General features: G+C 40.8%; 1 protein-coding gene and 1 long non-coding RNA gene across 2 annotated transcripts in view; one reads left to right on the top strand and one right to left on the bottom strand.

Moving 5' to 3' along the window:
• Positions 1 to 1,348: 1,348 nt before the first annotated feature.
• APBB1IP (amyloid beta precursor protein binding family B member 1 interacting protein) overlaps positions 1,349 to 27,564 on the top strand; it is a 103,133-nt gene continuing 76,917 nt past the window's right edge. Inside the window, exon 1 of the mRNA XM_082449728.1 lies at positions 1,349 to 1,454. The gene's annotated coding sequence lies outside the window, so the exon portion shown is untranslated. The remainder of the gene's footprint in view (positions 1,455 to 27,564) is intronic.
• LOC309655069 lies at positions 12,301 to 26,539 on the bottom strand. The gene is made up of 2 exons (XR_014260607.1): positions 20,859 to 26,539; positions 12,301 to 19,167 (listed from the first exon to the last, which is right to left on the bottom strand). It is a non-coding gene; the product is annotated as an uncharacterized lncRNA (long non-coding RNA).

The following is a 27,564-nucleotide window of genomic DNA, read 5'->3' as shown; positions in this document are numbered from 1 at the left end:
CTTGATGACCCTAATTAATAGAGCAACTCCATCCCCACTCCCATCACTCTCTATTCCTCCCCTTTTAATTTCTGTCAAAATGCTTACATTACTTGATGCGTTAAATTAGTTTGTATATTGTCTGTTTTCTCCCAACTAGAATGTACCTTCCATGAGAGAAGGAACTGCTTTCTTCAGGACTGTTTTCGTTGTTCTTAGAAGGGTAGGTGCTAAATAGTTTCTAATTAAGTAGTTAATGGCTGAACTATCTGAAATTACCCAATTAATTTATGGGTCTGATTTATGCCATTAGGTCTCCACCCCCTTCCCCACATATAAGCCCTTGACGACCCAGCTGTAGAGGGTAAGGACAGGTGAATTCAATCACATTTCCAAATCTAACTGATTTTAACTGCTATGTTTTCAGATCTCACCCACTTTCTCTCTGGACACGCCACTTCCAAAAGTCACGGCGTTATTTCCACTTAGTCCTTTGCGATGACAAATTGTGTGGCCAAGAGTGGCCTGGTGCGTACGCATTACTTCATTTGCATCACTGTATCTCTGTAATACATTCTTAGAAGTGGGATCTCTGGGTCAAAGGGTCACTGCAGATGTAGATTAAGTCGCTGTTGCCCAATCCCTGTCTACAGGGTTCAGACCATTTTGGATTTCCAACAGCGTTATGGGAGAAGCCACAGCCTCGCCGGCCAACTGAGTGCCGCTAAACTTTGGGGGGCGGTTGCCAACAGGAGAAGTGAGAAACCGCCGCTGCGAAGCGCGCCCTTCCCCGCCCCGGCTCCAGCGGAGACCGCCTAACCCAGGTCCCGCGCCTCCCCTGCGGCCAGGCGGGCGGGGACCGCTCCTCTCCGGCTCCCGCGTGCGCTGCGGGCGGGCTGCGCGCCGCCGGGAAGCCGGGCCTTGCACAACTGGCCCGAAAGAGGAAGCCCAGAAAGGGCTGAAGTCAACACTTCGGAAGACCGTTGCAAAAGAAATCGGCTTCCCGGGCTTTTGTGGAACCGCCATCCGGCCCCCAATCCCTTAGCCACTGATATATCAAGGCGACAACCAAGGGGGTCGCTCCCGAGAGAGGAGGGCCCGCGGCGCCGGTAGGGGAGGGCTGAGAGGAAGGCGCAACTTTCCCCAGAATTAAAACCAAGTTGTTTTTTTCGGGGGGGGGGCAAGGGGGAGGAGTAAGACGAAAGGAGGCACAAACCCGTAGAGTCGAAAAAAGCAGCCGCCGAGCTTTAGGCGTCTTTATCCACATCCGTGGGTGTGTCTCCAGCCAGGAGCCCTCCTCGCACCTCGATGCGGAGCCGCGCGCCGAGCGCTCCACGTCTGCGCGCTGCGTGGGAAGGGCCGGGCTGACACCACTTCCTCCCGAGGCTGCCGACCTGAACCGGAGCGCAGACCAGTGCGCCGCGTCGCCCTCCCGGCCCAGCCCCGCGCGCGCGAAGCCCCGCGCAGCCGTCGAGGTAAGCGGCGCCGCCGGTCCGCCCAGGGGCCCTGGGAGCTGCACCGGGACCCGCCGGGCGGTCACCCGACCAGGAGTCTGGCCTGTCGGGTCCGAGGCCCGACCCTGCTCGCAGCGCCGGCCGGGTGAACGCGCGGCCCCCGCTGGGCCCTCCAGGGCAGCGGGTCCCCGGAGTCCCCTCCGCCGACCCCTGCACTTGACCCAGCTCCGCGGGGGGTTGGGGCTGGGGCTAGTCTTCCCCGCGTTCGGATTTGTCAGATTTGACTGATTTCCTGCCCAGAAAATTGCTCCAAGGTCAGACGGGGAACCGGTACACCCTCGCCTGTCCAGCGGGTCCGGGAGCCCCAGGCTGACCGACGCTGAAGGAATCCCGGGGGGTATTTCACGGGGGGCATTTCAGGGGGTATTTCAGGGGCAGCATTTCAGGGCGCTGTGCATTGAGTGCAAGTCGTGTGAGAATTTGAGTGACGATCGCAGCCTGACGCGTCTTAGAGTGTTTCCTCTTTGAAAACTTTCAGACGGCTGTTTCTTCTTTTTAAAAATAACTTTTCCTCCGAATTATTGTCCTTTTCGTTTTAAAATAAGGTAGAGGAAAGATGTGGACACCAGGCACAAGTTTTGTAATTTGGCTTGGAATGAGTATCCAGAGCATCCTTTTAGAGCACGAAGCAAACTAACCAGGAGATCATTATATCCAGGAGGACCTCGGGGCAGGGGTCCCCCTGAGGACCTTGCCCAGTGCACCTCTTATTTTCCTTCTTGGAAGGTATTTCTTATCGTTCAGACCATTGTAGAACGCTAAACGTGTTTTTTCCTAGTGCCACTCTTGGCAAAGCGGTTCAAAAGTAACTTTTAATGTGATCATTATAGAAAGAAATGGAGTATCGGAGGAAGTAACATAAAGAAAAAACTCATGAGTTTATTACTCCTCAGATATAATGTGATTTAAATAAAGGCCAGGATACTAGCTACTACTAATTTTAAAGTCTAGGGCCTCTGAATGGATGTTTGGGAGCCTTTGTCCCTTTGAATAAACCTCCAGTGGCAATTTTCCCTCTGGCCTCACTGAAATACTGGGACGGCACATGCGCAGTCTTACAGTAACGCTGGCTAGCAAAATTAACAGAGGATCTACTACGAAACTTCTGTAATGTCTTCCGGGTGGTATTTCCTGCCTGCTCAATGTGTTGTGAAAGGTCTAAGAAATTTAATATCATCTTCAGACTATTAGTACTTAGTAATTTTCACATTATTACTAATATCTGTGTCTTTTCTGGGTATTTGGAAGACTTGGGTTCTGTTCCATATCTGCCTTTAACTAGAAAAGAGTGATGTTGATTAAGTTGCTTTGATCTCTCTGGACCTGAGGTAACTTATCTGTAAAGATTATTGGCCTACCAAATGTCTGTCATTAAAATAGCAATTGAGGAATTGCCATAATTCTTTGAATTTGTCCTATCTGGAATGCTGACAAAGTTAGAATTGATGATCACTAACAAGAAAGAATGGAGAAAATAATGATAACAGATGTTGTTAGATTCTGAAATATTTCGAGACCTTTGTTTTTTAGAAGTTCCTCTAAAAACAGTCAATTTTTGGCCTATATGTAAGACGGCAAAGTTCCATTCTTTTGAAAAACTTCAGTAGGGAGTTGATATGCCCAAGCTTGGGCAGGTCCATATTAGATTTCAAAATTCTTCACGTGTTACTTCTCAAGAAATATAACTTTGTAATATGGATTACTTTATGACTTAGTTACTTTAAATCTTAAATGCAATACTGACTGGGTTATGTAGTGTCCATTAAATCTTTTGTATTTTCATGTCCTGAGAATGTATACCAATCACCCACTATTTTTTGCCTTTTTTCAATAACAAATTAAAAGTTCTAGATATTTTCATATTACTGTTAGAGTGAACTACCTATAGAATGCATTACCATATGTGTCTGCATTTGATATGCCACTTTGAATTTCTTCAAACCATCCCACTTCCAAAAATCATGACTATTTTCACTTATTTTGAATCCTCTTCAATTTTATTTTAGTTATTTTTATACCCAATACCTTTTCGTGAGTGCAGAATCTTCTAATAAATTAAGTTTGTGTTTCATGGTCTATCACACCAAGATATTTACAATTGCACCGCATCGCCATCACCTAGCCAACTTCCTGGCACCATAGCTGGGACTCAAATAACATTTACTAACGTGCAGATATATGAGTTCCACTTCTGGGCTGTACCATCAATATGTCATAAGGCCCTGAGACCCAGCTGGCCCAACCCATAGGCCATGGGCCACACCCTTAGGCTACCAACCCTTAGGCTCAAGCAGGCAGAGATGTAGCACCACTCTAAGGTACCACGCCTTCTCAGCACATACTCTAGAGCCTGAATTCATGACTCCATTTCCAGACATTTCCTGAACATCATCTATGCACTTGAATCACTAAGGATCATATTATAAGAGTTATTGTCTTTCTTCTCTGTCAATTCAGTTTTCTCTTTATCACCAAATGGTAATAGTAAATAATAATTATATTTATTCAGCTTATATTTTGTACCAGACCCTGGGTAACTAATTTAGACGTGTTGTCTCATTAAGTGTCACATCCTGGGCTTATACTATTATTACCAGCTTTTATGGTTGAGGAAATGATAGCACAGAGAGGTTAAGAAGCTAGCTTACCTAGGGAGCGAGAAGCAGAGCTGACCTTTGAACTGAGCCAGTATGACACCAGCACTTGAAGTGCTGTACCAAGGGCAAGGGCTTAAACGGTGAAAAAACAACGAGGCCGGGCTTCCCTGGTGGCGCGGTGGTTGAGAATCTGCCTGCCAATGCAGGGGACGCGGGTTCGAGCCCTGGTCTGGGAGGATCCCACATGCCGCGGAGCAACTGGGCCCGTGAGCCACAACTGCTGAGCCTGCGCGTCTGGAGCCTGTGCTCCGCAACAGGAGAGGCCGCGACAGTGAGAGGCCCGCGCACCGCGATGAAGAGTGGCCCCCGCTTGCCGCAACTAGAGGAAGCCCTCGCACAGAAACGAAGACCCAACACAGCCAAAAATAAATAAATAAATAAATAAAATATTAAAAAAAACAAAAAACAATGAGGCCTTTTCTCAGTGAAGTTCCGGTTTAATAGGGGAGACATAAATGGGCATTTACAGTTCCACACGTGACCAAGATCATGTGCTGTGGGGGCACCCGTCAGATCCCTATACCACCCTGGGGTTAAGGAAGATGACATGAGGGTAGGCAAGAAAAGAACGTGCCTTGTTAATAGTGGGAAGACAAGCTGTAATCACTTGTGAAGTTATTATCTTTATATATGTCTTTTGAAAAAATAATTTGCTTTAGCAGCAATCATGTGATTTCATTTTTATCTTTATTATATTCCAGTCCCTCTTGATAGCTGGCTACGTTGATTAAATCAATGAAGTAGTGAGTAGCTTTTTTTCTATTTCTGCTGGGGATCCTTCTGATTTGATCTCGTATCACAGACTCATCAGTGAGATGACTGTGGGCTGGGAGAGGGGGTAAATGCTAAATCACACAGCAGTTGTGATTTATGTCACAAACTGGCTGGAAGATTTACGTCCATAGATAGCTATCATATCAAACTGGAGGGAAAATGAAGAGTGGTAGTAGAACAAGCAAACACTAGATTTATTTTTTTCCTTCCTTTTTCACTATGAATTATTTCATACATACAAGAGAAGGTGTAAGCTATATACGTAAATTACAGCAAATAATAATAAAGCCAACATCTGGATACCTATCACCCAGCTTAAGAAGTAAGATATTATCAATACGTCTTCTGACTTCCTCCCAATAGAATTACCCTTTTTTGTTGATAGAGGTAATCATTATTCTGAATGTGCTGATTTTTTTAAAAGCATTTAGAAAGCACGTACATGCATTTGCAGAAATGTCAAACTGGGAATTAGAGTATATTGGCACTTGGGAAACAAATTAGAATCTCCACTGACTTGAAGCATGGTCATAAACAGAGTGTCCTATTAAGTAAAGACAACTTAATTTAAATAGCATTAAAACATAGTGGATTACAAATGGTTCAGAGTAAGTACCGTGGAAGTAGTGGTATCTTAGTCATTAATGAAGTGACCAAGATTCATCAGGGGATAACTGTAACTTTAAAAATATATATATATATATATATTTTTTTTAAATTTTTATTTATTTATTTATTTATGGCTGTGTTGGGTCTTCGTTTCTGTGCGAGGGCTTTCTCTAGTTGTGGCAAGTGGGGGCCACTCTTCATCGCAGTGCGCGGGCCTCTCACCGTCGCGGCCTCTCTTGTTGCAGAGCACAGGCTCCAGACGCGCAGGCTCAGTAGTTGTGGCTCACGGGCCCAGTTGCTCCGCGGCATGTGGGATCCTCCCAGACCAGGGCTCGAACCCGTGTCCCCTGCATTGGCAGGCAGATTCTCAACCACTGCACCACCAGGGAAGCCCAATAACTATAACTTTTAAGTGTAATAAAGCATATGTAACTTAGGAACTGCTAACTTCCATATTACTTAGATTTCTGCTTTAAATACAATTCAGTCATTCAAAAAAAATATTTACCAAGCACTATTCTAGGTGAACAGAAGAGGCAAAGGTCTCTGCATTTGTGGAGTTTATATTCCAATGGGGAGATATAGACAATCATCAGTAAGCATAGTAAATAAGTAAATAATATAGGTATTAGTGAGTGAAAAGTCCTATTAAAAAGGGCAAAGTTGAACGAAGTAAAATTGCAGTATTAAATAAGGTGGTCAGGCTTGGCCTCATTGAGAAGGTAAGATCTGAGCAAAGGTTTGAAGGAGTTAACTATCTGAGGGAACAGTGTTCTGGGCAGAGGGAACGGCCAGTGCCAAGGCTGTAAGACAGGGGTAACCCTGGTGTGTTTGAGGAACAAGACACCCATGTGGCCTAGAGGTAAGTGAGCAGGGAGAGAGTAATAGGAGATGTAGTTGGAGAGGTAAGAGGGGGGGTGAAGAGGTGGTAGATCATGTAGGGTCTTGTAAGCCATTGTGAAAACGTTGGCTTTTACACTGAGTTAAATTGAGGGGCCGTTACAGGATTCTGAGAAGAGGAGTAATGTGATCTGACTTACATGTGAAAGGCTCACTCTGATTGCTTGAGAAAAAGCTGGACAGAGTAAGGAGCTTATTAGGAAGCTTTGGGAATCGGCATATATTTTAAAGGTAGAGCCAATAGGGTTTCCTGGCAAAGTGGATATGGGGTGTGAGAGAAAGAGGAACCAAAGATGACTCCAACGTTTTGGACCCAAACAATAGAAAGGATGGAATTATCATCAACCAACATGGAGAGGTTAGAGGGGAGACCATCAGAAGTTGAGTTTTGGATGTGGATATGAAGTGTCAACTGGTAATAACTATGTGCTTATTATATAAAAGACTACAGTCATTCAGCCTAAGTAACTACTTGGGAAGATACAGTTATTAATTCTCATTGTACAAATTAGAAATGACAATTTAGAGAGTTTTAAGAATTCTACCTGAGATTACAGTTTAAGAAATGGGACATAAAACCAGATCTTTGGGATCGCAATGCTTTAACTCTTCTTTTCGAAGCTTGCTGAATGTGGGACTTCCCCGGCAGTCCAGTGGTTAAGACTCTGCCTTCCAATGCAGGGGGTGCGGGTTTGATCCCTGGTCGGGGGGATCCCTGATCGGGAACTAAGATCCCACATGCCGTGGGGTGTGGCCAAAAGCTAAAACAATCAAACAAAAAACTTGCTGAAAGGATTGACCAGCAATCTTTTTCTTTTTTAAATTAATTTTATTTATTTTATTCTTGGCTGCGTTGGGTCTTCGTCGCTGCACACGGGCTTTCTCTAGTTGTGGCGAGCAGGGGCTACTCTTCATTGCGGTGCGCGGGCTTCTCATTGCAGTGGCTTCTCTTGTTCCGGAGCACGGGCTCTAGGCACGTGGGCTTTAGTAGTTGTGGCACACGGGCTCAGTAGTTGTGGTGCACGGGCTTAGTTGCTCCACAGCATGTGGGATCTTCCTGGACCAGGACTTGAACCCGTGTCCCCTGCATTGGCAGGCGGATTCTTAACCACTGTGCCACCAGGGAAGCCCTGAGCAGCAGTCTTTATCAAATAGATAAAATAAGAGTATAGTCAGCTAATCAGTAATATTTCATGCCCATGAGACTCAAGACAGTGAAAATTCTTTCTAATAAATGGGAGAGGGAGAAATGAATACTAAAAAGCCCCATATTTATACATAAATTCATAACCAGTGACATGGGCCTTATGCAATACAAGGTTTCTATGATTGTGAGTTTAACAGCAGGATTCTGAGGGAGGGAAGACAATGGCCTTTTCCACAAAGGAGCTTTTCGTGCCCTGAGGCTAAGATATTTATATTTTCAAAATCTAAGACCAGATTCGGAAGAGAAGGAAGCTTCCTCGTTGCACAGCTGGATTCAAATGGATGCGAGCATTAGAGCAGGTCTAAAGGTTCACTAGTAGCTCTTGAAGAATGGTAGATGATGCTGTTATGACATTCGGAAAGCTCAAAGTGAATTTTAGGAAGTAGCTACTGAGATGGAGGTAACTGACATTTTGTTTGTTTTGGTTATAATGGGTGTCAGGGCAGTGTCATTATGAAATAGCAGCACTTAGTAGAACGCTACTTATATCATTGTCTATGTCATAGTCCATGAAATAGACTATTTTTTTCCCACAGGCAAAAGTCCAGTTTTCAATTAAGTGCATTATTAGGATTTCATCTCAAAAAGAGAAGAACAAACAAATTAGTTACGTGGCAGAAAAAATACCACAAAATCTTTTTCAGGTGATTTACAGAATGATCTCAATTCAGTGACTGATTAAATGAATTTGTCTAAGGCTGCTGTATTTATAGTATTAATGAACTTTTTCATCTCTGCTGCTAACATAAAACTCACAGCTGTGTCAATGAACTGATGAGGTTTGGGATGTAGCATTTGTTTATTTGTTTTGTTGTTTTTAGGGGAATGACTTCCTTCTAGTTAAATTCCGTAAGTGATATAACTTAGCAAATCAAGACTATTTCTTAGCAATTCAAGACTGTTTGTTGACTAACGTGGTGCATTAAATTTCCCCCACTGTACGCAGCAAACAGAGATGAAGTGGCTTGGGCCAGGAACGTGGGTAAATGCAGCGTGATGCTGTGAGCAGATCTCTTAAGACCGCTGTAGAATAGAAAAGCTGAAACGCCCAGGGAGCTCACTGCACTGACCCTCAGAGCAGAGGCGCATCCTCGAGACTCACAGAGGGGGCTTCTGTGCTTACACAAACACTCGAGTTGAATGAAACTCTGCTCAACGTGTTGTCATGGGAACTTTTTTTCAGTTTCATCACATACCTGTTGAGGGCCAACTATGTGCCAGAGTAGGAGGTGTAAAACAGAATAAGATATGGTGCTGAACCTCAAGAAGCTTCTGGTCCAGTGGGAGACACAGGCCTGCAAATAAACACATTCCAGGGTGTGATGTGCATAAGATGGTGATGGGAGTGATTCTAGAGAAGACATTGTATGGGGGTGACCAAGAGGCACTTTGAAGGCTAAAGTTATTTCCAGGGGGCCCAGTGGAGTTTCCTCCAGGCACCGCATGTATGAAATTGTTCAACAGGGCTGGAGCATACAGTGCAGTGGGAAAGGAAATGGGGAGATTCTGATTTAACTCTTAGTGAGTAATATTCAGATTACATTCATATGGTACAGTCACCACAACCTACCATCTTTGAGTCAAACGTTTAGGCACTTGTAATAACTGAACTGTTCTACTCCAGACCTACCCTGTCCAGTACAAACATAATGCAAGCCACGTTGATAACTTTATTTTTATTTTATTTTCTTTATTTTTTCGCCACGCTGCACGGCATGCAGAACCTTAGTTCCCCAACCAGGGATCAAATCCATGCCCCCTGCAGTGGAAGCATGGAGTCTTAACCATTGGACCACCAGGGAAGTCCCCACATAGATAACTTTACATTTTCAAGAAACCACACTAGAAACAGTAAAAGAGAAACAAGGGATATTAATTTTAGTAATCTATTTTATTTAATATATTTATCCAAAATGACTAATGAATTAATATTAATTATACTAAATTGCATTAAAGTCATATTAAAATGGTGGATGAACTCTTTTACTCTTTCTTTTTTCATACTAAGTTTTCCAAATCCAGCATATTTTACACTTACAGTACATCTCATTTCGGACTAGCCACAATTCGAGGGCTCAATGGCCACCTGTGGCTAGTGGCTACTGAATTGGACAGTGCAGCTGTCCAATAGGTAATTGCATAAACACTGTATCCTAACTCCGTGTTAACCCTTCAGCTGCATAGAGGATATTAGATGCATCATGAAGTAAGCTAAAGGAAAAAAGACAGGAAAAGCATTTTCTGTTACTGTGGGGTCTGTCCCTGGAACCAGATTCTAATGCATAATTAAACGTACACCCAGAATGCTTTATGAGCCCTCTAGCAACAAAAACAAACAGCATCAAATTGCCATTGCTTACTTTTCTTTTTTTTCTTTCTCTTCCCCTCTGCCGCCTCCCCTCACACCGCCCTTATTTTTTGGATTCTTCCTAAAAGTAACAGGGGCTGAAAAAGAGTGGAAGTAAAAGGTAGAGCAGGGTGCCCTAAACCCACATCCGGCAAAATATGATGGGTTGCCCTCGGCAACGGTGGTTGTCAACTCTTTTTTTTTTCTCTTTAGCTTCCACCTGCTAGCTCACGGGCATAACGTACCCTCATCAACAGCAGCTCTCTTTGTGGTGGTCCTCAACTCCAGAAGTACACCTCCCTTTCAGGGCAGGAGGTAATGATAAGATTTGGATCGTGGAGTTGGAGGTGTCATGGGTACAGTTTGAAAAAGTCTCAGGGAGATTCTGATACAGTTCCTGTCTTGTTCAGAATGGTTAAGAAGCTCTGTCCTAGGGACTTCCCTGGCTGTCCAGTGGTTAAGACTCTGCGCTTCCACTGCAGGGGGCACGGGTTCGATCCCTGGTTGGGGAACTAAGATCCCAAATGTCACATGGCACGGCCAAAAGAAAAAAACCTCTGTCCTAGAAACACTACTTACAGATGTCCTTCCCAATAGCTTAGTCTTTTAAATATGTCCCTGGCCTATGGAAAAATGGCAGTCCAGGTACACAGAAATGCAACAGGCAGAAGTAACCATCAGTTAGTACTTGGGACTTGGGAACATGTATGTGGTGTGTGAATAAGTGACTGACATTTATTTCCACTGGTGGTTTTAGAGGGAGATATAGTAACAAAAATGATTATGATAATGGTGATAATAATAATAGCTATATTAGTATCACTAATATCACTTTATATGCATCAGATACTATGCTGTGCACTTTATAGGCGTCATCTCATCCCTATGACGTAGGGACTGTTTTCATTGCTGTTTTCCACATGAGGAAACTAAACCAACAGAGAGGTTCAATCGCTTGCTCAAGATCACCCAGCAGCTGATTGTATTTAGTGAGTGGTGTGTGTCACATGCTTGGATGAAAATACAAGATTCCCTGCCTAACCTCAGTGTGGTGTGAAAGACAGACACGAAATCGGTTGTATTTGAACTGGACATACAGATATTATAACAGCAGCATTAGCAGAGCAGCTGCCAAATTCTACCTCTTAATCAGCCTGTGTCTTTAGAAGGCCACGTGGCTTGACTGTAAACATGAGCTTTTGAGTTAGACCTAGGCACGGTCCAGTCCTCCGCTCACATGAGCTTGCACAAATTATTATTTCTCCAGACAGGAAATTATTATTTCTCTGAGTTTTATAATCTATAAAATTAGAATAACGTCACTACCTCATAAGATTGCTTTGAGAATTAAATCAGGCACTATAGGTGCCTGATCTGTAGTAATTTTTCCATATTTATAATTCCTACTATTCTTATTTTAAAGTAGGTGCTAATACATAGTAATATGAGCTTACATTGGGTTCTGAGTATTGGGTTGGCCAAAAAGTTCGTTTGGGTTTTTCCGTAAGATGTTTTTGGCCAACCCAATGCCAGCCATGGCGCTGTGCCGGCTACTAGGAGAGTTGAGGTGTAAATTCTGCCCCTTCAGCATAGTTGAGAAGATTTTAAAAATGCACATAAAGAGACAGATAAGCCATAAGGCACCTTGTGAACTGTCAAATTAGTGATCCTAACTCTGCTGCCGCAGGATTTAGAGGAGGGTAGATCGCCAGGATGCAGGAGGGAGCCTGAGCTGGCCTTGGGTGGTGGGTAGGACTAATGTGAGTGGGGAAAATGGGGTGCAGAGGTATTACAGACGGTGTGCACAGGGGAAGAGAAGTCACCTACTTTCACTGTAAGCAAAGGTTTAGTAAGAGAAAGATGCTGATGGATTTGGAGAGGTATGTGGCGTGGATCATGGATAGACTCATCCCAGGAGATGTTTGCCCTGAAAAACTCCTCCAGCAAGATGGGGAGATGCCAGGATGACCTGTGCCCACCGGGACAGTGAGGGCCCTGGTTTGGTCATCAAGCCTCTACTCCTTGACTAGAAGCACTGGCCTCCCTGCCACCCACTCTTTCACCTTCTGCCTGCCTTTGATTGACATGGACTTTCCACATGTGGTGTGTGTACCCTTTGGAAAGCCTGCTGACCTGGCCCTGGAGACTGCTAACCTTCCTCTGGGCTGCAGGACAGACCCTGATCACTCCTGAAAAAGGCCTCGGGGGGCCGTTGCCCCTGGTGAATATTGACAGAGAGGGACCTTGAATGACCCCCCTACAATTTGACACTACATTATGAAGCAATGAGAGAATAACTGCATTTTTTAAAAATTTTTATTTATTTATTTTTGGCTGCGTTGGGTCTTCGTTGCTGTGCGCGGGCTTTCTCTAGTTGCAGTGAGCGGGGGCTACTCTTCGTTGTGGTGCACGGGCTTCTCATTGCGGTGGCTTCTCTTGTTGCAGAGCACAGGCTCTAAGTGTGCAGGCTCAGTAGTTGTGGCTCGCAGGCTCAGTAGTTGTGGTTCGCGGGCTCTAGAGCGCAGGCTCAGTAGTTGTGGCGCACGGGCTTAGTTGCTCCGCAGCATGTGGGACCTTCCCGGACCAGGGCTGGAACTAGTGTCCCTTGCATTGGCAGGCAGATTCTAAACCACTGCGCCACCAGGGAAGCCCAATAATTGCATTTTTGACTGGTTGTCTCTGCTGCAGAACTGCTGGGAGGATAAGGCAAATGGTGGAGGGGTTCAGATTCTTCACCAAGAGGCAAATAAATGAAAGATGCTGAGAAAAACAATATATTGCTTAGCTGATTGAAATATAAATGCAAGCCATGAATTAAGTACTGTGAATATGTCATCATTTTTAAAAAGTGTTTGGGGATTTTCAGCTTAACTTTGTCAAGTTACATGGAAACTGTTATGTGAAATACAGATAAAATATGTGCAGTTCTAGAAGTTGAATTCCCTCTATGTCTGCCGATTCAGCTGTTTGGGGTTCTTGAGATTGGGGGGGGGTTGTTTGTTTCGTTGTTGTCTGTGTGTTTTAAGTCAATAATTAATTTTCATGCCTGGTTAGTCAATGATCTTTCTATGGATGGACTTGATTTAAACTAGTTTTGCTGGAGTCCAGTTCTTTGCAGGAGCAATCATAAATTTACCCTAAATCCATTTGGATTGGTCCTGGATTATAGTAGTATAGTACTTACTGCTGCTGTTTTTTTCTTCTTATTGTTTTAGCATATAGTGTTTGGTTCATTACTACATACATTTGCACAAATGACTCCATGAGTATGTTTTGATTGAATGTGCAGAGAATTGTAAGTTATCACATCACAGAAAGAGAAAGAGCTTTTTTGTTTGTTTGTTTGTTTGGTCCTTTAGGTAAAAAAAAAACCCTCTGCTCTCAATAACATCTATTAAAAAATAAAGACTCACACGCTATACACCAAAACTAACTCAAAATGGATCACAAAGCTAAATGTTAGAGCTAAAATTATAAAATTCCATATAAGAAAATATAAGGGCAAATTTGTTGCCACCTTTGCTTCAGAAAGTAAAGCTGCATCTTTATTCATATTTATGAAATCTAGATATTTTGACTGTCTGACTAATACCTTTGTCAAGATAGCCCCCTTGGACAACAGGAAAGTGAATGGGGTGGAAGGTGCAGGAACCTAACGGATGGATTCTTGGAAGTTTTACTGAGACCTTGTCTGGAAAGGTCCACAAACACCTACCAAAGAAGTTAACCAAGCACGGTATCCCATTTTCTCTCAGTGCCCATATCAAAACGAACCTAAGTTGTATCTTAATTTATCATCTGTCTTTTATACCAGGGCATCATCAGGCAGTTGCATTGATTTGAAATAAGTTATTAGGGGTAAAGTAGGTACAAAACAAAGACTCTATAATATGCCCGCCAAAAATTTATTCATATATATTTCATTTTATAGTTTAGATTCTGGTAAGATTATGAAGCGCTAAATTCTCTGATGTTCTTAAATATATTTCTGTGTTGTTATATGACAGTATTATCTATTTTATTCCTACACCATTACTGTTCTGCTTTACTTATTGTCATTGTGGAAGTCTTTCATTATTTTTTTTCTCCAAAATTTCCTTTGAATTTGACTCTGGTTAAATTGTGTATGTGTGTGTAGATTTTACTATGGTTGTTTTCTAGATAGTTTGAGATTGTCCTTTTCAGATTTTCTTCTCTGATCCCTAAGTTGTTAGGAAAATACTTGTTTCTTCAGGGTTTTTAAGTGTATTTAAATCTCGTGTTATTAACTTCTATTTTTATTACATTTTGGTCAGAAAATATAGCCCGTACAATTTCTCCTTTGGGGAATTTAGATTTTCTGGCATATGACTAGTTTTCAGTAAATGTCTTATAAGCTAACCCTACTTTTTACTCAAAGCCTCTGTATCTTTTTTTCCCATTAATCAATCAAATATAGAGAAGAAATTTGTTACAATTTCGAAGGTCATAATTTTGTAAGGCAACTCTTGAGTATTATTTTCTGTGAGACGTTGATTTAGTCCTTGAAATAATTTGTATAAATAAAAGAATATATTCTTGGCTGGAAAGTTTAATGATGACTCAGTTCTGAATCAAGAAAAATAATGCTAAATTCTTAATTCTAGTTGTTGCCTTCAGAGAAATAAAATAATTAACTAATGACAAGAAAAACACTCCCTGGAAAGTTACTAAGCTTAGTTACAAAAAATAAACAAATAAAATACCCTTTAAAAAAAAAACAGTCATCATAAAATTTGTCTATCAGAAACAACACATGAAGGATACATTTTAGTTTTAATTTAAGCTAAATTAAAGAATTTAAACTAAATTCTTTTCACTCAGTTTAAATTCTTTTCACTAAGAATTTTTAGAATCTAGGCAAGAAAGACAAGGAACTGTTGCAGTGCACTTTCCACCTGAAATCATCCTCCTTGAATTGATCCCAGCAATGTTTAGGAGAAAAAAGTCACAGTTGGGTGGGGTGGAGAAGAGTCCCTTTTCTCCTTTTTGTGAGCAACCTTCAAAATGGAATTTAATAAAAAGGCAACCTATGGAATGGGAGAAAATATTTGCAAACCATATATTGGATAAGGGGTTAATATCCAAAATATATGAAGAACCCATGCAACTCAATAACAAAAAACCAGCAATCCTGTTAAAAAATGGGCAGAGGATCTGAGTAGGCATTTTTCCAAAGAAGACATACTGAAGGCTATCTGATACATGAAAAGATGCTCAACATCACTAATCATGAGGAAAATACAAATCAAAACCACAGTGAGATATCACCTCACACCTATTGGAACAGCTATCAAGAAGACAAGAGATAAAAAATCTTGGCAAAGATGTGGAGAAAAGGGAACCCTAGTTCACTGTTGGCGGGAATGTAAATTGATGCAGCCACTGTGGAAAACGGTTTGGAAGTTCCTCAAAAAATTAAAGGTAGAACTACCATATAACCCAGCAATTCTACTTCTGGGTATATAGCCAAAGGAAATGGAAATAGGATATCAAAGAGTTATCTGCACTCCCATGTTCATTGCAGCAGTATTAACTGAAGTCAAGATATGGAAACAACCTAAGTGCCCATCAATGGATGAATGGATAAATATGATGGATATATATATATATAATTATATACATAATTTATATAATATATATTATTAACTTATATATAATATATATATTATATATATAATTATATATATTTATAGAGAGAGAGGGAAAGAGAGAGAAAGAGAGAGGGGAGAGAGAGAATGGAATATTATTCAGCCATGAGAAAGAAGGAAATTCTGCCATTTGTGACAACATGGATAAACTTTAAGAGCATTATGCTAAGTGAGATAAGTCAGACAGCTAAAGACAAATACTGTATGGTCTCACTCATATGTGGAATCTAAAAAAGCCAAACTCATAAAAAACAGTGTAGAATGGTGGTTACCTGGGGGTGGAGGAAGTGGGGAGATGTTGTTTAAGGGTACAAACTGCAACTCATATAGATAAGTCCTTCAGATCTAATTATAGCATAGAGATATAGTCAACAATACTGCATTATAAACTTCAAAGTTGCTAACAGACTAGATCTTATTTGTTCTCACTACAAAAAGGAAATGATGATTACATGACATGATAGAAGTATTATCTAATATGATTATAGTGGAACTCATTTGCAATATATAAGTGTATCAAACCAACACATTGTACACCTTAAACTCACACAATGTTATATGCCAATTATATATCAATTAAAAAATTACATATTAACCTCTGGTTTTGCTAATATGCCCTTTAAGTCCACGTCTGTGGACTTAAAACCAATTGTGATTCTTAACTCTATTTTAAGTTATAAAATTAATACAACATTATAGAAAATGTGCAAAATAGAGAAAAATAGACCAGCATCCTGATACAAGTGCTTTTTCACATGTTGATTTATTATCTTGTAGTATTTTTTTCCCTGTGTTCTTGGTTTTCTTACATTATTGTAATTTTAGAATATAAATTATTTTGTATCCTATTTATTTTACTTAAATATGTTGTTATAGTCTTCATAGCCGTTTTTCATGGTAACAACAACAAAAACCCACTGAGTGCATTACAGTAATTAACTCTTCTCGTATTTGTCGGATATTTGTTTTTAATTTCCAATAATGCTGCCATTTCATCTCCAGGCATATAGAGTTCTTTCAAAGTTTATAAGATTTCCTTGAATTAAATTCCCAGAGGTTGAATGAACAAACCAAAGACAACGAACATTTCCATGATATCTAGATATTTAATAGACATCTGTTGATGAATGAATGAATATAAAGAAAGAGCTTCTTTAAAGCTCCTGGACTTTAGGTCATGCTTGGAAAATACCTCACTACTTGTAATGATCAGGAAATAGAATTCATTCTAGATTAGACAGAAAAGAGTTTATTACAAGGTATACGGCTGCATACAAAACTGGGAGGGTCAGGAAGGTAGTTTGATGTTAACAGTCAAGAATAACACAGCCAGGAGAAATGCCCAACTCTACCTCAGGACTGTTCTGGCAAAACCTCACTGCAGCCAAGACCCACTGCTCCATCTAAGGTGATAGGGACAGAACAACTACCCCCAGAAGATTCTGTTTCACCATCTGTCACTTTCACTTCACGTTGCTCAGTGCTATCTAGCAGGCCTCCCATCACTGTGTCTGCTTGACTGGGTTATAGGTAGAACCCTAGCTGCAAGGGAGCGTGGAAATGTTATTTTCAGATTTCCAGCTTCAGTACATTGGAAACACATGCTGCCAGGCACCTGGAGAGGATCTTTAAAGGGCCAGTCAGTAGTATCTGCCACAAAATTATAAGGAAGGGAGGAAAGGAGGAAAGAAGGAAAGAAAAAAAACTTTTTTCTTCTATGACTCATAGTTTTACTGTTACACTTAGATTCTTAATCCAACTTGAATTTATTTTGTTTATGGTGATGGGTAGGGATCTGACTTTATTTCTTGCAAATGGGTAGCCAATTGTTTCTATACCATTTATTAAATATATTATTTTCTACTGATTATTAACTGCCAACTTTTTCATATATTAAATTTGAATTCTGCAATCTTTGTTCTTTTACACTGGTTTATTTGTATAAATCCTGAAGTACCAAGAATTTTTTTCTTTAAAATACATCTTTTGTTACAATTTAAGAATAACCTTTTTTCTCAGATGAAGTTTAGAATCAGCTTGTCAGCTTTTATTTTGTTTTGATTTTAAATCCATTTGGAGGTTTAATTGGAATTCCAAAAATTTTGTATTCTTTAGGAAGAAATGACATCTTTACCATATTGAACGTTCCCTTCTGGTAACCTGGTATTTCTCTCCACTTGTTCATCTTCTTTTATGCTGTATGGTTTTCTCTATATAGGACTGACAAATTCCTTTTATTTATTTCTATATTTTTCATAGCTTTTGTTGCTATTGTAAATTTGATCCTTTTGCCACATCACTTTCTAATATTTATTGCTGGATATATAAAAATCTTATTGTTTTGTATATATTTACCTTGCATCAGCCATCTTATTAAGGCTGCTTGCACCTAATTCTCTTGAATTTTCTACGTAAGCAATCATATACCTACTTATGCTAATGTTGCCTTTTCCCTATTGCCTGTGTCCTATATCCACTGCAGTGCTTTTTGTAAATAAAGTTTTATTGATACTAGTCATGCTTGCTTGTTTACTGTCATCTACAACAACCTTTTCCCTACAACAGCAGACTTGAGTAGTTGTGACAGAGGCCATATGACTTGAAAAACCTAAAATATTTACTAGCTGGCTCTTTATAACAAAAGTTTGCTGAATCCTACCACAGAGTGTCTATACATTTGAGATATTTTTTCTGAACTTTTATTGTCTAAGATCACCTGAACAAACTGAAATAGTAGCAATAATGATGAGACTCTTTGACTTGTGTCTGACTTTAATAAGAAGACCTTCTGTGTTTTACCATTAGAATAATGGTCGCCATTGGTTTCTGGTAGATACCCTTTATCGAGTTAAGGAAAGCACTGACCATTTCAACCTTACTAAGAGGTTTTTATCAGGAATGGGTATTGAATTTTACCAACTGTCTTTTCACCATGCATTGAGATGATCATATGGCCTATCATTTAATACTTTAATTTAGTGAATTACTCTAATGTATTTCCTGCTGTTGGGCTGTTCTTGCATTCCTGATTATTACATATTATTCTTTTAATATACTTCTGGAATCAATTTTCTAAAATTTTATTTGCAGTTTTTGTTCCATATTTGTAAGTAATATTGATTTGTTGTTTTCTTATTATTTTTTAAAACAAATTTATTTATTTATTTTTGTCTGCGTTGGGTCTTCGTTGCTGCGCGTGGGCTTTCTCTAGTTGCGGCGAGTGGGGGCTACTCTTTGTTGTGGTGCGTGGGCTTCTCGTTGCGGTGGCTTCTTCTCTTGTTGCGGTGGCTTCTCTTGTTGCAGAGCATGGGCTCTAGGTGTACGGGCTTCAGTAGTTGTGGCATGCGGGCTTCAGTAGTTGTGGCTCATGGGCTCTAGAGCTCAGGCTCAGTAGTTGTGGCGCACGGGCTTAGTTGCTCCGCGGCATGTGGGATCTTCCTGGAGCAGGGATTGAACCCATGCCCCCTGCATTGGCAGGCGGATTCTTAACCACTGCACCACCAGGGAAGTCCTCTGATTGCTTTTTTTTTTTTTTTTTTTTTTCAAAAGGCAATGTTGAAATATTTATTTGAGTTCAGATAGTTACAGGTTTCCCCACCTCTTTTGAAGTATTTAAAATAAACTGCTCAATTATAAAACTCTTCCTCTGACAGGATTTCCATTGAGTGTGGTCAGCTTTTTGGGAAAATTAGATTGAGTTCAAGAATTTTGAAATCTGAACTTCAAACTTGCTGGATTTCCATTGGGTTTCAGATTTTCTTTCAAATGTTTTATTGCACATTGACTCAGCATTCTCAAGAAATCAAAATGTAATAATAAGGGTAACAGGTATACTATGTAAAGGACACCCATCTGGAACTCATTTTATTCTAAAAGAGCATACCTGCCATGTTAAACCAAATATAAAGCACTCCAATACCGTTAAAGTTTTGGAAAATCTTTTGCTTGAATTATAAATTTTAATTATTTGGGTCTTTGTATTTTCTTCTCCAAAATATTTTAAAATTCCTCTTGATAACCAGGACTGTTTCTTTGAAATTTGATAGGATTCAGGTGTCTCCAGTCACTCATCTAATACGCAGAAAATTCTTTCTTTTCCCCTCCTCTTTATACCCTTCCATTTACTCTTTTTGAATGCATACTACTGAATGCACACATTCTGAAAGCCAAAGCAAGCCCCTGTGCCACATCTTCCTGCCCTTGATATAGATACCGCAGCAAGCTTTCCTCCACCCAGATTCCTTTATAGCCACAGTAATCATGAGAGTTTAACATCCGTCTTTACCTTTCTCTCTTCCTTTGGTCTTCAAGCCAGGTATGAGCTATAAATTGAGGTAGAATGTACAGCTGGGTCAATAAAGGCGGTGGGGGGGGGGGATGAAATAGGTTTCCTATCATTTTTCACAAAGTTGAAAAACAGAGCTGGCAAAGAGGAAAAAAATAAAACAGGAAGCAGGATTGCACATATAAATTAAATATTTTCACCCCAACCCTTTTTAGATAGCCCAGGGGTATTGGGAGGGTGTGTGTTTTGGATGGGCCCGGCAAGCATTCCAACAGTAAATGGCTTCCTGTTCAGCATGTTCGAAGTCAGGGTGTCTTTTAGGGTTGGTAAAAAATATGTGTGAAATATGTACTTTTATTTCAAGCCAAGTCAAATGTTTTCAATCATCCCCCCTTACTTGCTTCTCCTCTCTTCCCATCCTGTCATTTCTTGCCCCCCAGACAGTAAAATATACCCCCAAATATGTTTTTTTTCCCAAAGGGAAGTTTAGTGATTAATTATGAGTTCCATGTAAGCATTATATTATTGCCCTCGAAGGTATTCACCAAGAACCTGGCCAGTGTCATTCCTGGCTGGCATTTGTGAGTGTTAGATCTTGGTGAATAGAAGTTAGAGAAGCATGCGAAGAAACCAAGTATTTGGCTTGGGCACAGCAAGGAACCAGTGGATAATTGAGGGTGAGAAATGGTCTATAACTTTTCACCCCAGTGGTGATGAACCTATAATTCCCAAATTGTTTGTGTAATTTTCTATTTCTACCACATCAGTGACAAATATTATTTTGTACTGCATGTTCCTTGTGGATTTTTTTTCATCAGCAAAGTCCAGTTAGGCTGCCTGAAAGGAAAATAACATACCTGGGGCCATCATACCTGGCAAGAAATGCCACAGATGTACCCAGGAGGAAAAATATAGACTTCTGATTGCTTTTTAAATAGCAGTTATTCTTATTGCTGTGTCATCATAAATCTCTCTGAAGACATCAATTGGAATTTTTTTTTAATCTCTCTTCTATTTCTTTCATCAACTCTTTTTCCTCAGGGGTCAGTATTTTGGTTTTTAGTCTTGATGCTCCCATGTTTGTGTTTTTCCTCAAATATTTCATGGGCCTTCATTGTTGATTCATAATTTTAATTGAAGGGCTAGAATAACATAAGAAGGTGGTATGATTTACTTGTAGCCGAACAAGCCTCTTTCTTGACTAGGAGGCTGACTGTAGGGTTCTATAGATGGAAGTAGGGATTGACAGGCAGCTTTCCTGTTTGGTTTGTATAACGATCAGGCATATAAGTTTCAGCTGTCCTTGAGTGCAGTTTGCTGAGGCTAGCAAAGCCTTGTGCTGGAGGTGGAGCTCCTAGAGAGTTCTTAGTGCCTTTCACTGAATGTGGATGTTTCTCCTCCCACCCCCTTTGGATGCATGGATGCATGGATGGATGGATGGATGGAGGAAAGGGTGGAACGATGGATGGAGAGTTGGCTGATTGGACTGGGATCTGCATATCTGTTACAGGGTCCCAAACTTTCTGAGTCCCAAATTGCTCTACTTGGGTTTTTTTTGGCTCAAGTCCCACCTTAAGAACCAGTAAGACAGTTCCCCCACATTATATAAGACAAGGGTTCTTGCTGATTTTAGACCCGGCGCAATTGCGGTTTCTCATTCTTCCTTGTGACAGAGAAATCGAATGGCGCATAGCATCAGTCCTTTAAATAATTACTCCAGGTTGTCCCTGGATTTCCATCTTTGCTGACCCTGAGCATAGTAGACATTTTCCTTGGCTCTATGTTTGACAGCCCTCCTCCAGACCCATATTGGACTGCTGTCTCCCGAGCTCTAGAGGTTCTCTGTACAATCCCTTCTCCCTAACATCTTCCAGAAATTCCTCAAAGGTTTTGGTCTAGCAATGCCATCTTTCCTTGCTTTCCAGACTGTTATGGAGTCCTTTCACTGGAATTTTACGAGAGGGTGTGTATTCACTGCCCACTAACTAGAAGTTATCAATGCATTTTTAATATTCCTACCTATATGCAAACATCACTGTGTGCCATTTACTGTGCAAGGGTCTGACTGTGTTAATTTAGTCCTCCCAACAGTTTTATGAATTATATTTCTTATCCCCATTTTACAGATGAAAATACTGAAGCTCAGCAAGGTTAAGTAAGTTGCTCAGGGTCATGCATTTAGCATTGAACCCAGGTGTGAAGCATCAAGTTATCCCATTCACATGTAGTGATACAGCCCTGGTGATACAGCAGGGCTCCAACATGGACCATTTGAATGATGCTCAAGGGTAATTCCAAGTTCCTTATTCACTGTTTTTATTTTCTTGATACGTGAATTAAATAGAGAATTGGCTTAGTGGTCTAAATAAAACTGACAGAAAATTCTGGAGCACTCTGTTTTCAAATACATTATTTTAATACTATCCTTGTTCTTTCTCACAGCTGTAAGAGAGAAACTGAAAATGCAGTAGCTCTAGAATGGGTCTGATCCCATGTAGACTGTGTGGAGGAAAAATATAATTAAATTAAAAGGCTCTCATTTGTCACATATAAAAATAATACCCATAGGAAATCATATGTAAATATCCTTCACAAAGAAAGTGAAGAAATTCATCAAGAGTCAGCTGTCCACTGAACCAATAGGTGCCCTTCTTTGCTTCGTAAATGTGCTCAGATCTCAACTAGTTTGCTGTTAGTGATGCTCTGTAGACACATTGATTTCTATCTAGTTGGCTTATTCAGGGACACAAATTTCTGTATTTTTCATGACAAACATCTTGTAATTGTGGCAAAATTAATTAAATCAAATGATTAATGCTGATATTATATGTTATATATTGTAATGATATAATAATTACTAATTGTAATTAATAATAATGATTTTGGATCTCCTGATGAGTAGATAAAATGCTTAAATTCTCCACAGAAAAAAACATTAACCTTTTAAAAAAAATGTTTAAACACTGTAACTGTGTCATTACTGACTTTTACTGTTTCCCATTTTCTTTTCATAGCCACAAAGTTCATTTAGTACTTAGTATGTGCTGGGAACTATGCTAAGTGATTTCCAATGACATTTTTCCCTTTAATCTTATGAAATACATAACATCTCTCCTATTTTGCAAATGAGGAAACTGAAGCTTATATTTCTTTTTTAATATTTATTTATTTATTATTTATTTGTTATTTATTTATTTTGCCTGTGCCGGGTCTTAGTTGCGGCATGTGGACTCTTAGTTGTGGCATGCGTGTGGGACCTAGTTCCCAGACCAGGGATTGAACCCCGGCCCCCTGCATTGGGAACGTGGAGTCTTACCCACTGGACCACCAGGGAAGTCCCTGTATTTCTTTTTTCCAGTTAATATGGGCCAATTTCAGGATAGCTAGTGTCATTTATCTCTTATTCTTAAAAACCCTTTTTTTCCCATTATAAACCATGAACATATAATTTGTTAATGTATTTGTTTAATTGTCCTAATTTATTAATTAATTCAACTTTTTGTTGTATTTGAAAGGTTGTTTCCTTAATCTTTATTTCTTATCTCTTTACTTTGGACCATTCTAGACTTCTATTTCATTGGTCAGTGAATCCTGGACCAGTAACATATTATTTTAATTATTGTATTTACTCCACTGGTGTTACTGTATTACTAATATATATATATGTGTGTGTGTGTATATATATATTTTTACTTTACCATATGAAATTATATATATATTTTTCTTTCAGTTTTATTGAAATATAATTGATGTACAGCACTGTATAAGTTTAAAGTGTATAACACAATCATTTGAATTACATATATCATGAAATGACCACAATAAATTTAGTGAATATCTATCATCTCATATAGACATAAAATTAAAATAATAGAAAAAACTTTTCCTTGTGATGAGAACTCGTAGGATTTACTTTCTTAACAGCTTTCATAGGTAACACACAGCAGTGTTAATTATATTCATCATGTTGTACATTACATTCCTAGTACTTATTTATCTTATAACTGGAAGTTTGTACCTTTTGATCATCTTTATCCAATCCCCACCCTACCCCATGCCACAGTAACCACAAATCTGATCTCTTTTTCTATGAGTTTCTTTGTTTGTTTTTGAAGTATAGTTGACCTACAATCACTGTGTTAGTTCCTGGCACACAACATAGTGATTGGATATTTCTGTTCTATTACGAAATGACCATCACGATGTTTGCCATTTTCTCATTATCATTTCTAGAGAGCTAACGACTGACATTTTGGTATTTTTTTATGCACTGAAGTTTGACATAAATAGTCGTTTACCACATGTGCCTTTGCATGATACTTATTTTCTCAGAGCCTCCATTTCTTCACTTGCAAATGGGACTAATATATTTTGCAGAGCAGGTGCAAAAAGGAGGGGTATAGCAGAAGAGCATACTATCATGCTGGACACGTAGAAGGTACCATGGAGTGGTAGCTGCTATGATCATTTGCTCCACTCTCAACAGCTGCATAACAAGTAACCCCAAACTTAACTGCTGTCGAACAGACAATTTTATCGTGGTTAAAGATTCTGTGCGTCAGGAGTTTGGACAGGCCATGGCAGGGCTAGCTGGCCTCAGCTCCATAATGTCCGTGACCTCAGCTGAGGAGACTTGAACAGCTGGGGGTGATGCAAACAGCTGGAGACTGAGCTTACCTGGAGGGTTTTTCACTCACCGGCCTGGCCCCTGGACTGGATGGGACTGGTGACCACAGTGTCTCCTGTGGCCCCTCCAGGTGGCTTGAGCTTCTCACAGGGTGACAGCTGGACTTCTACAAGGAGTGTCTGGAGGGAGTTCTCAGAGGCCCGGGGATGGCCTGTCCTGCACACGGAGCGTCACTTCCTTAATACTGCATCCATCATAGCAGTCACAAGCCTGCTCAGAGTCAAGGGAGGGGACAGAGACCCCACATCTTGAGGGGAGAAGCATCAAAGAACGGGAAGCCACTTTAAAACTGTCATCATCATTATACTGTGAATATGCTTCTTCCATACGAATAAGGAAAGGAAGTGCTTCCAAATTCCACAGGAATTGAGTGACTGTTTTCTTCAAGAGGTTATACGTTGCCCAAGACAGGAACATTAGTGGTAAAAAATGAGCTGTATTCTCCGACACCTAAGGTTAAACACCTGGTTCTTTTTCATTCCGTACCTTTAAACAATAAATAGATGCGACAATTTCTTATGCATTTTCAACACTGAGATAATAATACAGGGCATGGGAGTGTCTTCTTTCCTTGTGTTTTACATAAAACACAAGCCATTTTTGACTTGGCTAAAACTTTTGGTTCTCATAATCTTTGTACATCCTGTACTTGCCTGTGACTTTTTTTTTTTAACTTTACCATCTATATGTAGAGCAGTGGTTCTCAAACTTTAGTGTACAATCAAGTCACATGGAAATCTTGTTAAAACACAGATTATTGGGACTTCCCTGGTGGCTCAGTGGTTGAGAATCCACCTGCCAATGCAGGGGACACAGGTTCGATCCCTGGTCCGGGAGGATCCCACATGCCATGGAGTGACTAAGCCTGTGCACTACAACTGCTGAAGCCCACAAGCCCTAGAGCCCGAGTGCCGCAACTACTGAGCTCACACACCGCAACTACTGAAGCCCAAGCACCTAGAGCCTGTGCTCTGCAGCAAGAGAAGCTACTGCAATGAGAAGCCCGCACTCCTCAGCCAAGAGTAGCCCCTGCTCGCCGCAACTAGAGAAAGCCCGCGTGCAGCAACGAAGACCCAACGCAGCCAAAAAAAAAAAAAAAAAACCCACAGATTACTGGTCCTCACCCCAGAGTTTCTGATTCAGTAATTTTGGAGTGGGGCCGAAGAATTTGCATTCCCAAGGGTCTGGGAGATGCTGTGGGGCAGGTCTGAGGACCCACACGTTGAGAACCGCCGTTGCAGAGAAGGCGCAGAACCAAATCGGCCTCACTAGATTACTCAGCTCTATCAACCCGCCACGTGCTTTCAGAGTCTGGCAATCTTCTCGTAGGATATACCTACTAACTAAACAAGGGCAATGGTGATAGGACCACTCTTACCAGTTTCTGAGCATCCCATGTGTATGAGACATTTGTAAACACTTTGTATACGTTATCTTATTTAATCCTTTACAAAAACCCAGTGAAATATCCCCGTTTTATAGATTGAGAAACCGACACTATGAAGGCGAAGTTTCCCAACATCACACCACAGTGAGGGCAGAGCTGAATCCAGGTCTTAACCCTCTCCCTTTTCTTTCAATTCATGACCTCCCCACCCCCACCGGTTACAACCAAGAATGCCCTTGGGGCCAGTTGGTTTCCCGGGTGCGAAAGGGATGGGCTGAGCGGGAAGATCCTGGTCAGGAGACCATTGGCTCGAACAGTGTGATGTGTGCTGGTCACCATCGCCCTCCTCTCCACAACCGTGATCAGAATATCCAATCGGCCTGTATTCTTGATCACTGGAGCATCCAGTATGATGTGGTGGAGATTTTCCAGGGGCCTGCTTTTCTTTGAGAAGGTGACATTTAAGCTGAGATCTCAAGCACCATTTTTTTTTTTTTTTAAACACCACCTAGGAATTTATTTATTTATTTTTGGCTGTGTTGGGTCTTCGTTTCTGCGCGAGGGCTTTCTCTAGTTGTGGCAAGCAGGGGCCACTCTTCATCGCGGTGCGCGGGCCTCTCACTGTCGCGGCCTCTCTTGTTGCGGAGCACAGGCTCCAGACGCGCAGGCTCAGTAGTTGTGGCTCACGGGCCCAGTTGCTCCGCGGCATGTGGGATCTTCCCAGACCAGGGCTCGAACCCGTGTCCCCTGCATTGGCAGGCAGACTCTCAACCACTGCGCCACCAGGGAAGCCCTCAAGCACCATTTTTAAGCTACTGCATTCACCTAAAATCTCTCTCCTCAAACCCTAAGATGCTAAGACCCTAAGGCAGTAATTCAAAGTAGCACTTATTTTAAGTAAAATAATTGGTGGTTCCATACTATTGCAACTAATTAATTTTGTGATCTAGGATAAGTTACTTAAACTTTGTAAAATAGGAAAAATAATGCTAACTTCAAAGGATTATTATGAGGATGCCATCAGCTTTCCAGGCCTTCTGGAAGCTAAAAGAAGGCTTCAGTTCCAACTGCTTAGTGGTATATTAAGTGGTATATTACTGAGCACTTAGAGCTAAGCCCGGCCTGTTCTACGGACTTTTTTGTTGTTGTTGTTCTACGGACTTTAAATGCATTCATTTGTAGGGGTCTCTTTGACCCCACAAGGTAACTGATTATCACACCTTTCAAAGATGAGAAAACTAAAACCCTGAGAGGTTAAGTAACTTGCCCAAGTTTACCCAGCCAATAAGCAGCAGTACTGGCTTTTGAACCCCGGCCTCCTGGTTCTAGATTCTGTCCTTGTCCCTGGGGAGGGACTCAGTAGTCCCCCAGTCTCAGGCCTAGGTGAGCCCACATGTCACAAGGGAAATGTAAACAAAATAGAAGCCCCCCCCCCAACACCGCACCCCAGCTACTTATGGAAGATTGTTTGGGAGAAAAATATTAGATGTTTTTGTTTTCTTTTAAGGGATGAATCATCTTGAATGCGGGGGAGTAAAAATTCAGTTCC

This window comes from Balaenoptera physalus (assembly GCF_965194825.1).
Source record: "Balaenoptera physalus genome assembly, chromosome: 2".
Taxonomy (NCBI): domain Eukaryota; kingdom Metazoa; phylum Chordata; class Mammalia; order Artiodactyla; family Balaenopteridae; genus Balaenoptera; species Balaenoptera physalus.
The sequence above is the reverse complement of the archived record's forward strand: the minus strand, read 5'-3'. Positions and strand labels throughout refer to the sequence as shown.